Here is a 15,054-nt window from a genome sequence, read left to right as displayed (position 1 = left end):
TAGAAATCCAAGAAACAGTAAGCCTGAAGAGGTACGGGTAGTTGAGTTTGCTTTAATGGAACAAACCTCCAAACCACCCTAGCAGATACCCAACACAGGTGTTGTGGTTTATCGGGGGGCTGGGAACAGGAACTGTTGTTATTGTAACACTGCTGCCGGGTAGCTGGATCATGACTGACAGTGTACTCTGAATGATGTACTCTCACATCAAGATGTACTCCGGGTAGCATGAATGAGTCAAAGGTAGCATGTCAAAAGAAAGGAAGTGACTTCTCCCCAAATATCTACCACAGAGGTATCAGATATTGACAGTGAACTTCCTGATGTGTAATTCCTAGACTTAGATAATGTCTCCTACCGTGTTTATACATACTCCAGATGTTATTCATCCTGTTTGTATCCAATGCTGGTTCTGGTATGAATTCTCGAGGAGTAATGTGGACATTTAAGATTAATGTTCTAATGGCAAGGGACATTACTTAACTCTGTTTTGTTTTGAAGGCAACAACGCCTCAGGACCTCGTGACCTTCAAAAAGGGGGGATATGTAGCGGCGAGGCTTAATAATAAGGCAGAATTAAGTGTTTCTGAGCTTCCCAAATGAGGCCCCATTTCTCTGTTCATCTCTGTGGAGCAGCCACAGAGAGACCATTAGTGCAGGGTGATTTAAGGTTTCCTAGGACAGCTCCCAAAGGGGGATGCACTTAGCTAAGTCTGGCTATCATGATCAATGGTCATCCACTGGCGCCTATCAGTCTAGGGAGTGCCGGATGGACATCTGGACTGCATTACTAAGTGTCAGGACTAAGTGACTCATATCTCACTGTGATCAACCAATCAGGGACTGGTAGGGCCGAGTAACCCACGTGGGACTCTGATGCCCATGGAACTTTCAGCCAATCAATGAGCTGAAGTTCCTCCAGGTAAAAACAGGCAACACAGAGAAGGGGAGATTCAGTGAGATTCAACAAGATTCAGATTCGGGAGATTCAGTAAGATTCTGGAGAGGATTCTGTGGACTGTTCTAAAGGGAATTCAAAGGAGAATTCCAGGGCAGGACGGCCCAGGAGCAGAAGGCTCCCAAGGGCAGGACATTCTCGCAGCGCGCCTCCTGACCATCCTGAGACTCAGCCCGGACAACCACGGAACGGCCAGTGTGTCCGAGGGCCAGAACTTTCCTTTGTTCTAAGAGTCTAGAGTGGAGGTTGCCAGAGAGTAACCAGCAGCAGGCCTCGTGAACAGGTCAGAACTGTGGACAGCTGAATCACCATTCAGAACTAGCTCTTCATCAGGAACGAACCAGTCCTCTTCCTGACTTGCTGGGACCCACAGTCATCTTTTCTCCTGTGCACAAACTCTGCTAGTTAAAGCCAACACTAACTAGCCGGTCAGTGAGCATCTGCAGCGCACCGTCGTAAGCCGCACAGCACAGCCTGGCACCGAGCCAGACAGCGCGGATTGGACAGCAACAGCCTGCAACTGTTTCTTTGTGCCCGCAGGAGATCTGAATCCCCAGAAATTGGATGAGTATTCAACTTCAATGCATTACAGCTCGAGAATTCAATTGTTATCCCAACCAGTTGATATCAGTTTAATTCCTAAGAGTTATGTACTTGTTTTGAGTATCTAATGTAGAAGTTGTAACCAAGTTCACTTTACGAAACGGTCTTAATGAATGATATACTGAACGTATGTCCTCTTGATATGTGTAACACTTCGTAACTGATTGAATATATATCTTTTGTATTCTGATAACCCTCTCGATAAGATCTGTTAGGTTTAAGGCATACTCTATGTATTAATAAATGTATCCTCGTGTATTAGTACCTGTGTGTGTGCGTTGTTTGAGTTATGTCGCATGGTTGGATTCTAAAGCCATCAAAAGAATCAACTTTGTGATTTACTGCTACAATTGATAATTGTCTCAGTAAATGCCCAAACCCTACAGAACTGGTGCCTTCAGAGAGCCACTATGATTACATATTTGGCGTCCCTGAACGGCTATGAAACACTACACTGTGAATGCATGACTGAGAATGTGTGTGTATGGTTTGTGTCCGTGAGTGTGTGGTGTCTGTCAGTGTGTAGTTTTATATTTGTAAGTGTATGTGTGGGCATGTCTGTCAGTGTGTGTAGTGTCTATGTGAGTATTAATGATGATAGCATTACTGATAGTTTTAGTTTTAATGCTATTATTTATGTAATATTAGTGATACTTATAGTGTTAGTGTCAGAGTATTAACACTCATCATCATCATGTTAATTTTCATGAGAGTATTACTGTTATTATAAGTATTATTAATCTAGTAGTAGTTTTTGTCAGTGTTAGTAACAATGATAGTGTAAGTTTTGGTGATAGTGTTACTGTTGTAATATTAGCAGTATCTGCATTAGTGTTAGTTATACTGTATCTGTACCTAAGAGTGTATGCGGTGTCTATGTGCGTATATAGTGTCTATTTGTGTATCTGTGAGTCTGTGAGTGTATATATGTGAGTGTGTGAGTGTCTTATTGTGTGTATAAAGGTGTGATGTGTCTGTGAGTGTAAATGTGTGTGAGAGTGTAGGTGTACAGTATATCTATCAGTGTGTGAATGTGTGTGTAGGTGGGCTTGGGTTCCACTGATGTGTCTGACAGAAGTGACCCATCAACAGGTGTTGAGTTCCAGAGCCGCTTGCAAATAAAAAGACTTTCTAGAGTCCAGGCCAACGTCCAGAGAGCTGTGAGTTCTCTGTTTTTATCAGTATTAGTAATAATGACAGAAGTAATTCCCACGCAAATGATTATTAACCAAAACAGACATCAGAAAATATCGCCTTTGCAATGATGTCACTCCTCTTTTTAATGAATTTTCTTTAATGACATTTCTCTGTCTGAGTGCCTGCTGCAAATAGTGTGACAAGCCATTTCTTTCCAATATTTTCTAGTTCAGTTATTTATCGCATACAAAATATTATTTTACCTGCAAAGTCACAGTGAAACTACTACGGCGAATGAACTTTTTATGGGTGGAAAACGTTCAAAAGACTTAATGCTCCAGGGAAGGCTTGAACACACAACCTCATTATAACTCCACTGTGCACAGCTACATGCATACCACACACTGACCAACTGTGCCACTGGACCTCTGTAAGGCAGGCTCCTACACCAACTGTAAAACTGGCACAAACGTAGGGCGAAACACAGGGTTTTGGCTGTGGATACATCTCCACATGGGGGAAAGGGACAGTCAAATAGTAAGGAAAATAAAAGAGAAGGAACTGAAATATACAGTATGTGCTCACTGTAATGTAGGAAGAGGTGGTCAACAAGCAAAACAGCTTTGCGGATAATGTGAAGCGACATTGTTTTGTGTCAATTAGCCCATGGATTTCGCTTCATGTGCCTTAAGCTGTGCAATTTGTATGATTGTTGAATGAGATTGGTTTCTTCACAAGCCCGGTCAATTGCCAGTGGAGAGCTTGACGACGCACACCTTCATGAAGACTCTCTTTAAGATGATCACACCTTTCATTGTCAAGTCGCCTCCTTTGCATACAATAGTAGCACCAACACTAAGAGAAAGGATGAGAAATGGCTTTTATCAAGTGATTGCAGTGTTTGTTTGACTGAGGATCCTTGTGTGCTGAACTGTGTAGTGCAGTAAAAGAGAAGGTTTGTGTCACTCAAGACTGTAACGGAACAGAACAATACAATTACAATACTTTTATGAAAGTAAATAATACTGGTGCATCACAGTTCTTATAATGGTGAAAATAGGAGCACCTTCTCTACATTTTTGACTGACGTATTTAAACGGCAAGAAATACTATCACTATGCAATTAATTAATGCAGTTGAGCTCCTCTAAATGTTCTAGTCTGATGAAACAATGTATAGAATTAGGTGACAATATCGGAATTCATTCAAATGCACAAGATAATTTTCAGCAGCAAAAATACGCTCGAAAATATTTTACAAGAAAGAAACCTTACATTCACCCTCTACATTAGCAGAGAACAGTAGGACAGTTAGTGTCACTGGACACTGCATCACAGAGGCTGATCTTTTCGGACTTCAGTGAGTCTTCCGACTTGTCGTAACTGTTGAAGAAGCACCTGTTGAATCTCAACCGAGATTTCCTGAGAGATCGTTCAGCGAGCGAGTCCTCCCTCTGGACTCCGCACTGAGCTGAAAGCTGTGCGAATTCCTCACTGTATGTCCTGTACTGTTACATCCGTTCTTGTGTACATGTTATCTTGTGTTATCTACGTGTAGAAATGTGACAAGAACACATTGAACTTTTTCCATGTGTGAAGGAAAATGCTAAAGAGCCTGAAAACTTTGAACATTTAAGTTCGCGTGCTTTATATACTGTATATTTTTTACTTTACTTTATATGCTTGGGGTGGCTAAGGATCTGTGGCTGGAAGGTTGCTTGTTCAAATCCCTCTGCCGGCAGAGGAATCCTACTCCGTTGGGCTCCTGAGCAAGGCCCTTAACCCCAACTGCTCCAGGGCACCATACAATGGCAGACCCTGTGCTCTGACCCCAGAGCTCTCTCCTTATCTGTGTGTCTCATGGAGAGCAAGCTGGGGTATGCAAAAAGATAATTCCTAATGCAATAAATTGTAAAGGGTTAATAAAGTGATGTTATTATTATTCCTTACAGCAGAACAAGCAAATTGTTACAAAAAACACCAGCTAATGTACACCAGCGGAATTAACATTAATGTACTGTAAGGTGCTGTTACTTGGGAGTGTTAATCTACAGATAAATTAAACAAATGGTATTTATAGCTCTAAAGAGGTTAACATAGACGTCTGTAACAGATCTTTTCAGTTCATTGCTGTTCCTCTGACTTGGTGAGCCTTTGGAATTTTAAAAGCGTTTTGCTTGCCTCTCGTGTGGTCTGTGTACCAGTCCATTAAGAGCCCCACTATCACTGTGTCGTGTGTGGTCCTACACAACTACACAGCTATCTACTGGAGTCGTCTTCTGGCCGTTGGTAGTTGAGAACAGATTTAATACGGAGCTGCGCAGAAATTTCTGTGGCAAATATCGCTGCAGAACTAGCCCGTGCACAACAACGAAGAGAAAAAGAAATACCACAGTGTTGCCCATAAGAGGGAAAAATAGAAATCAATTGTTCAAACAATTACAACATTCTTACAGTGGTCTCATGTTATTTTTCTTGCCATAAGAACAGTGGGATTGTTCAATTGTATTGTTCCCCAAATGGTTGAATAATAATAATAATGATAATAATAGTGGTGGTAGCTGATCGTTCTTGTCCGTGGCAGAGTGACCTGTGCGAATAAAGTATGTTGATTTATTCTCCACAAGGCATCACTTTAGCGTGAGTTTTAACCCATTCAGTGCTTATTTCAACTAACGCCACGTTCCTTTCTCTAGGTCTTCAAATAGTTTACAATGTAGAGGTATCTTTAGTAATAAGAAAAAAGCTGCACCTCGGAGATCCATCTCACAAAAGCAAAGACTTCTTAAAGTGCACTTATGAGCTGTAGAACCTGAAGGAGTTCTCTCTCCTAGATATTAAACGTGCAGATAATGAAATCAGTGATTTACGATTTCCGCAACCTTCCAATAAATACATCTAAGACATGTAACAAACACATTGTGCAGCTCCAGTGGTGCATTTGGTCAGCGTGCAGTACATAGTGGAGTTATGCCAAGGTTGTGAGTTCAAGCCTCACCAGTGGCAGTTTTGCCTGTGATTTCAGCTGCAGAAACTTGCTGTTGGATTTAGATTGGTTCTTCTGTTACTTTTTCCGCTCGATGGAGCTTTATTAATGCAGGCACACCTGCTTCCTCGGCATTTTATTTTATCGCTGCTCACAAACCAACATACTGCAGACACCTCTGATACTGTTAATGCTTGTGGGCCACGTGTTCCTGCTGTCAGCCTATTATACCATGTTCATGCGCGTCTAGAAACATTACTGCTCTAGTACAGGAGCGAAAGACTAAACGAAATCACACCCACTTTGAAAAAAATCACGTTTGACAAACCATAGGATGACGAGAATGGGATTCTTTGGTTGTTTGAGTACATAAATCAAAGACACTGCGTTCAGCATATTCACATCAGGCTCTCGGACAGAGATAAACCCAGAGAAACTCTTCTCACGTTTTAATCTGTAACTGCAGGAATCAACAAATTGTTAATTATCTCAACTTCACTTACAATTTTTAAACAATTTACAAAGCCCACAGTTGATGACATTTGGCTCCGGCACACATCAGTTGCTTGGAATATCATTGTAATATTTTATTTGCTTTCCTGTCACACCACTTTTATTAATAATGAAGTTTATCAATAAACGTTTATTTAAAACGTCATTTATTATTGATACAGTTTCATTCTGTCTTTATTAGGAGCTGTATCACAGCTAATGCATGTAAAGCCTTCAGGATGCGATGGTGAGAGTTCAGTTATCCCAGGGAGTGAAGAGAACTGAAATTTAGTAAATACATATTTTAATAGAGTGAAAATCTTCAAAGTGTTCTGTCACTTCAAAAGCAAATTACAGGAGAAGGGATTGAACCCACATAGACATTTGCTTAGTGGGCTGTAAATTCGACACCTTAACCACTCAGCCATCCTGATCAACAGTTTCAACTGCTCAATTGCTCAGCCATCCTGATTTCACCTTTCCAGCTCTGTGTTACACAGTTCATTGAATATATTAATTTAATAAATTTGTTATATTTTTGAATGGAATGAGACGGTACACTGGTGGTTCCCAGGGGAAAACAGGGTTATTGAGCCATTTGGTATTCTGAGAATAAATTGGGTGGGTGAATGTAACCGTGCGGTAAAGTAAAAGAGTTCTCTTAGTTGAAGCGCTACAGATGCAGCCCCTGAAAGTGTATAAGACTTACATTTATAGTACTGCTGACACAAATGGAGCCTCTACATCAGACCGAAATAGCGATGTGTTCGCTTAATTGTGCGTAGGATCTCCTCATGAAACTGTCTCATTCATCAGTGGAAATAGAAGCCATTACAATACGATACATGTTCACCTTCAACCCCGCAGCTGTTGGACGTGCTTGTTTTGGGACTATTTGCAATGAGTACTGAATTACGAGTTAGGTGTCCATACTGGTATCTTCTAAACTGTGAGGGACATTGGGTTATATACGAACAGGACAGAGACACAGTAATAATCCTATATTAATGTGTCCTGCATTTTAATTTACTGATCAGATAAATTGAAATGTTCTGATTCAGAGCCCGTGCAGTTTGTGCTAATTATAACCACAACAATACCCCTGTGTCCTGAGCACCACACTGAGCACACGTTAAGCTGGGCTCTGACTTTGCTCAGCACGACTGCTTGTTGCAGTTGAGCTCAGAGCTGGAGATGATCTCCATATTCTACTGCACTAACTAGTCCGAAACTTAGTACACAGTACACACTTTCTAAATGAAGTCAGGTTGTTAAAAAATTTAACCAGCGCCCTGTCACAGAAACGTAACCCGGTCTCTCGCGCGACAAGCGAGGTTACTCAGCACTGTACTAACGAGGAGCGCTTGTCCGCAGCTGAGGGTGAGCTCAGTTTACTGTCAGCAGACATTTCCTCTTTTCCGAAGACGTTTTCGACTTTTCTCAGCTTTTTAAAGACGGTCATAAACGCTCATGAAGTAATTAATGTCAGTTTGAAGTCTGTTTCTGTTGTCTCAGCTCTTGATAAAGAAAAGCCGTGCGTGGGAGACTCCCTCTCTAAAGAAGTTTGCCGTCACCCTGCAAGAGAGAAGAGCCATCAATCACCGAGGCAACCACTGAGACAATTAACATTAAACACGTGAAATGCGAGATGTTGTGATTTTTTCCCACTTAAGGCTTCTATCGTTTCTACTCTAACGAGAAAAAGAGTACTTATTAGAAGTACGATTTGAACAAACGTCTCCAGAGGAAACTGCGACCTGAACGCCTTAGACCACCAGCCACCTTGCCTTTAGTTCTTATAATGAATTATGTATTTTATTTCTTTCTCCTCGTTGATCATGGAATCATGTAATTAGAGAAATTTCTTTTTTCATGAGGAAAACCAGCACAAGCAAATGTAAAGTTTAGAGCAGCGCTCAATAAAAACGATCAGAAACGAAAGCGCTTATTTTGCGGATCAGTATATTCCGATACCGCTGGTTCTGCAGAAGAAATAAGAAAAGCCGGACTCCTAACACTGTGTTGCCATTAAGGCTACTTAGTTAAAAGAAAAATGTATCGTCACCTTTTTGAACGTGATTATTAGAGACCTGTTGAATCTCCACCGGGGTTTCTTGAGAGATCGTTCAGCGAGCCAGTAATAAAAAACTACTTCGCTCAATCTCTGCTGTCACTGTAAACTCGGACGTGATGTTCCGCAGATGTGCAGAGTGTGCTTTTCCTCTTGTTGTATTCAAGAGTACTCGCTGTGTGAGCTCCTCACTGCGTTTCCTTTACTTTTCCTGTGATTATCTACGTGGAGTGCGTTGACAAAATAGTCTTGAACATTTTCGGTTTGTGAAAGGAAACACTAAAGAAAATACAAGTGATGAACTTTTAAAATATCAACAGTACAGCTAGAAGAGTGGAAGATAAAATACGATTTATAATGAAATTCACAGTACACTTAAGGAAAACACAAACGCCCGAACAGGGACTTGAACCCTGGACCCTCAGATTAAAAGTCTGATGCTCTACCGACTGAGCTATCCGGGCCCTGGAAAACAAACGACACTGTCGGGATCCTCGTAAGTCACATATCTCTTCTTGTGCCGAAGCGCAGTCATACCTGACCCGTCTGGAATGACCACTGACAGACTTTATCCAGAAGCGACGGCACCTCACCCAGTAGAATGAGTGAGAAATACAGCATGACATGGGGAGGTAAGGGGCTCCCACAATTAATCTTTCCTCACATTACTGATTTTTTCAATAGCATTTTGACCTTTTTTCGCATTCAGATTTTTTCGCATTTAATAAGATCTTTTAATCAACAACATTAAGAACGAAAACAAATGGAAAACTTTTTGGAACAACAATTAAAAAAAAACTTTCAATGCCTTGGTTCTATAAGTGTGCACACCCTTTATAAAGGGAGTTGTAACTATGTTGAAATTTAAAGAGCATTTCTGTAGAGAAAATAAAACATTTTCTCTGCCTTGATGTTAAGCTCAGGGAGCCTGCCTTTTAGAAATTCTATCTCTAAACACCTTATGCAGCCTCCTGAGAGACTAACAAATATTGTTTTGAGAAATTGGCTCACACACCGGAAGGCACTAACGTTTCTCTTCGTTAGAGTATGTGAATAACTGTTTAACCCAAGATGTTTGTAATTGTGATTTTGTTAAAATTCAATAAATCGTCTATCAGCAGCAAGAAATTACTATGAAAGTAAGATTTTTTTTATATCATAAACTGTAAGACATGAAGAGAGTTTACAGGTCGTATCCTTCGCTTTGTCTTTTAAATTAAGCGTTCAGGATTCAAACCTGTGTTCGGACTGTTGTGTTTCTTGAATTTCTTATAATCATCAAATGTCATTGTTTAGTCCATCAGTTTTTTTCTCAGTTGTACAATGGAATTCGCGCAGCTTTCAGCTCAGTGCGGAGTCCAGAGGGAGGACTCGCTCGCTGAATGATCTCTCAAGAAATCCTGGGTGAGATTTAAAAGGTGTCTTCTTCAACAGCCACGACACGTCTGAAGACCTCTGGATTTCCTGAATATAACATAAAATTAGTTCAAATCATTTGGTAGTTAACAGAGCTAAATGCTTTAGAGGTACATTTAAAACAGCAGAGCAACACCATAGCACTTCGAGTGTGCCTGAATTTAATTGTGTAAATCTGGCTCTCTATGAACACGAGCAAAGAGTTCACATTCAACAGAAGATTGCGATGTGAGCACAGTAATATAAAGCACCTAAAGATACCGGGATCTCATACATACAAAGCATGCCTTCTATCACTGAGCTAAATCCCCAACAGACCTATCAATGGAACTGACTTAGAGATGTGCTGATGCTCTCTGAACACAATCCACCACTCACGAAGAATGCCTACAGTTTCCCGCTTTCGCGTTTCCTTTACTACAGAGTAAATTCATAGGAATGAAGAAATAAGGAAGGAAAAATAATCGCATCGAAACTTCCAGAGACTGGGTAAAAATGAATCAGTTATTTTTATATCCAGTCACACGGGCGACGATGATTGATTTATCGACGGGGGAGTGCTTTTTTACCTCCTCACTCGACTACCTTGATTAAACTACGCATAGAACAACAGCAGTACTGATGATTTTCATGGACCGACTTGTTTTGTAAAACTCGAGTGATAAAGCCCTGTCTGCAAATATTGTAGAAGAACGAAAAAGGGCGAAACAACGCTCCAACCACAGGAATGGTAACAGGAAGGATCATGTTATTTAATATGTCCTTTGGAGATGCCTTGTCAACGCACACAGGCGTTAGAGCTGGACAAATAAGTGATAGTGGTGTTTGTAAACAATCATGGAACATTATTTCTAAACCAGGAAGAAAGGAGCAGACTTAAACTTTAAGAGACAGAAACGACACCTTATCACAGCTAACATTAATTAAAATGACATCACAATAAAAGAGCGGAGCCTTGAGTGAATCAAATTAGTTTTCATTGGACGTCTGTCTCTTCATAACTTTGTAGGTGAGAGGGAGGATTGCGGAAATGTGCCGGTGTTTCTCAGAAGTGCGTTGGTGCTATAGGTGCCTTCTAAATAATTGAGCCGGGTTTGAATCCCGGTAAGTGCATCCCCAAATCTTTTCAAGAAAATCTGTGATCCGGTAACATATCTTTTGAAACTAGCATTCAAGGTAGGATACGTGTTCTTAAACACCAAAACACTCAATAAGGAAAAAGCAGATCTCTGTACACAAGACGGCAGTGCGATCTTAGAATTCCTGTGTTGTTGACGGATTCAGACTCCTTCTCAGAGGTCTTTGCTAGCCAAATAACTTTGCAGCTGAGGAAGAGCACCACGGAAAATACCAAACACAACCAGCGAGCGTGCTCTTAATGCAAGGAGCTGTTTTTTTTTCTCGCAATAATCATTATTAACCAAAAACAGCAGCACAGGTAGGTCGCATTTGTGATTATGTCACTTCTCTGCTTCAGGAGGTCAATAAAAGACTCTGAAAGTAGTAAAGCAAAACTGAACTCAAAATCATATTAGGAATTCTGAGCGATATATCCATACAGGTAATCCAATAAGAATGTTGAAATATTTGAATATCATCTCTCTATATATTTCGCTGCTTTTTACCCGGAGTAAAACTATTGGATTGAAGGAATGCTAACCGCTGGGTTAAAATGTATAGTTGTTATTTGGAGAAATCTGTAAACTCGTGATCTTATATGTTTTAAAAGACAGCACAGGAAAAAAACGACAGTGCTGATTATTTTCCGGAGACGGAGCACTGATGACCTATCCGAGCTGATTGATAAAGCCCACCCAGTGGATACTCTAGTAGAACGTCAAAGAACATTCACCATTGTATCCAAAGAAACCACAGGAGCAACATCAGGAAGCACAATCAATTCCCCTTTTAAATCTTTCCTGTAAGGTATGCTATGTGAATTCATGAAGTTAATCCTCTGATCTCTTTTGACCACGAACAAAGTATTTCTGATGGAGCGCTATGTTCGAAGATTTAATAAGCTTTACCCCTGCCAATGATTCGGCGTGAAGAATTAAAAGTTTCACAGACAAAAGCAGCTCACCACCAAAGCCAATATTAAATGTACTTGCCGGTACACTATCATGTGCACTGCCTCAAAAGTGATCTCGGCAGATGTTGTTTCCTACATAAAGCTGAACATGCCAAAGAGAATTTATGTTGAGAAAACAAAATATTTTTTCTGCCTTGATGTTAAGCCTGTTTTTTAGAAAGTCTATCTCTAAACACCTCCCGCAGCCTAACAAAAAGCGCTTTTACTGATCGTATTGCAGGTCTGGAAACACTAACATTTGGCAGCGGTGGGATTCGAACCCACGCCCCCAGAGAGACTGGAGCCTAAATCCAGCGCCTTAGACCGCTCGGCCACGCTACCTCCCTCCATGCCCCTCTTCCTCACATTGCTGGCTTGGTAAATGCCGGGGGCTTCAGCTCTTGTCGTCGGATCTAATGATATCATGACATGTGGAAGTGACTGCACCTTTATCTTCCGAGATGCTTTCAATACCACAAACACTACTTTCACCGGCACAAACAGCAATAATGAAGGAGGTGGGATTCATCCTTTGTGCTGTTTGTAGGGGCGCAACTCTACGGTGATCTACTGACTTAAAAAGCAAAATTCAAAATCCTCTGCTACTACTGTTGCTTTTTTCATAGTTTCTTCAGATCCTTCATTTGAACGTCGATTTTGAAGGATATTGATGATAATACCACATAAATTGTGGTTTTCTTGTGCTCGCCAATTTTATTCAAATACCAGCCTTTTTTACAGTTCCTTGCGTGTTTCACAAGGTATAATATCCCCCTCGCATCCTCAGCTAACATATTTTAAAATTACAATAGATTATACAGCATGCATGTTTACATTTATATTAAAATTAAAGTAAATATACCAGAACACATACAGTGCTAACCCAATAATTATTGTCAGGTTCTCCAACAAATCTGCGTTCTTATTTTAACATGTTTCAGCTGAGGGTGCAACAGGAGTATAAATGAATTTTCCCGCCAGCCATTCAAAGACCAAATTCCATGAGTGAACATTATTTTCTCAGACGTTGCCGGCATTGGACTTTGCCGGTGGTATTGAATTATGTCCACAACTATTGTAGTAGTTCCTTCTTGAAGTTCGACACGTGCAAAGCACTCGTAATATCATAGGTGTTAAAGTTCGCTGAGTCTATTCGAGTCGTGGTGTGTATCTCTGCCTATCATTGGGAGACGGGTAGCTTTTTTACACTCAGATTCCAATCTTCAATGCTTTGTGTGAGAGCTTACATAACTTTCATTTTCTCACATTTTCTGACGACTGTTCCAAAGGGGCACCCTGTCAATTCTGAATACTTTTCAAAAATCTGCCTGCATGTTTGATTATTGTCACTTCATTTCGAAAAAGTTCAATATTGATCATAACTAAAGAAAATAATGATCACGAACAAAAAAGGGATAAAGATGCCAGTCGATCTTGAATCACTGCTGGGTGACACGGGCTTCTGTTCTGATATGGTTGTACGAGAAACAGGAGGAATCGCCAATCTCCTATAGAACATGAGTTGAATCAGGAGTGAGACATTTCGTATACTCGTGCATATGTCAACGCCTGACCTACATCGTAAAACTAACATTAAGTTGTCAGAGACATTCATTTATATACAAACAAGAGACAGACCAAGTAATAATTCTACATTAGTTCAGGTGGGTAAACCTGAACTAACTAACAAACCTATTAATAATTCTACATTAACGTGTCCTACACTGATCAGACTAATTGACATGGTCTGATTCAGAGCCTGTGCAGTTCGTGCTAATTACAACAACGACAGTTCTGAACCCTCATCACCGAACTGAGCACAAGTTCAGCTGTTCTCCAGTTTTGTTAGGCATGGTTTTTCATTGCAGTTCAGAGCTGGAGCTGATCTCCAGACAGTACAGTGTTTTGGGTAAGTTGTCGAAATTCGCATGAGGCTGCAGACAACTTACCCAAAGTGTTTTCTATAGCTTTCAGGTGCAGTTCATTTATATAAAAGAATGTAAGTGCTATAAACGCAACAAGCCAGACGGCAGTCGAACCTATAATTTTCTGACGCGAGGCCCGACGCGCTAGTCATTACGCCACTGACCCTACTACTGTAGTGCTAAAAAACACGTTTTCTACATTTATGTCTATTTAAAAATCACTCTCTAAAAAAGACAAAGGGTTTGTGTGTCGCGCTAAAATTCCGCTTCATTTCCAATGCAAATAAAAACCGTTTTGTTCCAAGAAATCATAAATTTGTCACATCCTTCATACTATACTTCTCTCTTGTATTAGTAAAGCATTTTGGTTTAAACTGAACAATATATGAAAGGTTTCATCTATACACTTACACATAATAAGTATACGAATAAATACTCGGAAGAAGCCGCAGCTCAGGTATTAGAGAGATTTAAATCGGATCGGAGGATTTAGAGTCCAGACTGCAAAAAGACAGCTGACACAAGTCTTTTATAGAACCGTTTTGATTTTCTCTCCTTTGTCCCCGTGGCGTCATTGTTCTGCTCGCAGCCGAGCCCGACACACGTCTGGTTTTTGTCACTGGGCGCACACCCTGCGGTCCATGGGGGTCATAATACACCAGTACAATGACGGAACACTAAACTGTAAACAGGTGCCGTCCTTCGGCTGAGACGTAAAACCGAGGTCCTGACTCTCTGTGATCATTCAGGAGAATGGTGGTGGTGGAGGGGAGTCCCCATTACCTGTAAAGCGCATTGAGTGGAGTATCCAGAACAGCGCTATATAAGTGTAAGCAATAATGATTATTATTATTATAATGTAAAATGCAATAAAAAATAAAAAAAAAATATCAAACTTTGATTCAAAATAGATTAATGTAAAAACTGATAAAGCTAATGCTTTTTTCAGGGCTATATCCACTTTTGTTTTAAAAAGCGAAGTCTGTCGCGATTGTGAAAGTTAGAGAATGTGTACCAGCGGGTGCCTTCATATCGCGAGCGTCAGTCTCGCCCGTAGCTGCGAGAAGGTTAAAAGCGCCCAAGTGATCTGTCTTTCGTCAGAGTAATTGCCGGAGCAGTAAGACGCAGAGCACCATCCAGCAGCTGTAGACGATGTTCGGGGAAGTGCTAATTCTGTTTTCAGCACAGGGAGTGAGAATGAGCTCAGTCCGGCTCCCAGCAGAATCCATCCTGGTTTGGTTACAGTGCGTCTGAGGCTCTTTGGATCGTAACGTAAAAAAAAACAATTGCTCACATCGTGTGACTTTCACGACAGGAAGAGAAGATATCACTTTAAAAAAATCAGAACTGAAGATTTGGATCCGGGGTCTCATACTTATAAAATTATTAAAATAAT

General features: G+C 40.7%; 2 non-coding genes across 2 annotated transcripts; both read right to left on the bottom strand.

Moving 5' to 3' along the window:
- Positions 1-8,637: 8,637 nt before the first annotated feature.
- Positions 8,638-8,710, bottom strand: trnak-uuu (transfer RNA lysine (anticodon UUU)). The gene has a single exon. It is a non-coding gene; the product is annotated as a tRNA-Lys (tRNA).
- A 3,283-nt stretch (positions 8,711-11,993) lies between these two features.
- Positions 11,994-12,075, bottom strand: trnal-uag (transfer RNA leucine (anticodon UAG)). Its single transcript has one exon. It is a non-coding gene; the product is annotated as a tRNA-Leu (tRNA).
- Positions 12,076-15,054: the final 2,979 nt, after the last annotated feature.

Source organism: Atractosteus spatula, chromosome 10 (genome assembly GCF_055471065.1).
Source record: "Atractosteus spatula isolate fAtrSpa1 chromosome 10, fAtrSpa1.hap1, whole genome shotgun sequence".
Classification (NCBI taxonomy): domain Eukaryota; kingdom Metazoa; phylum Chordata; class Actinopteri; order Semionotiformes; family Lepisosteidae; genus Atractosteus; species Atractosteus spatula.
Note: the sequence above shows the minus strand (reverse complement) of the source record. Positions and strands in the feature narration are given on the sequence as shown.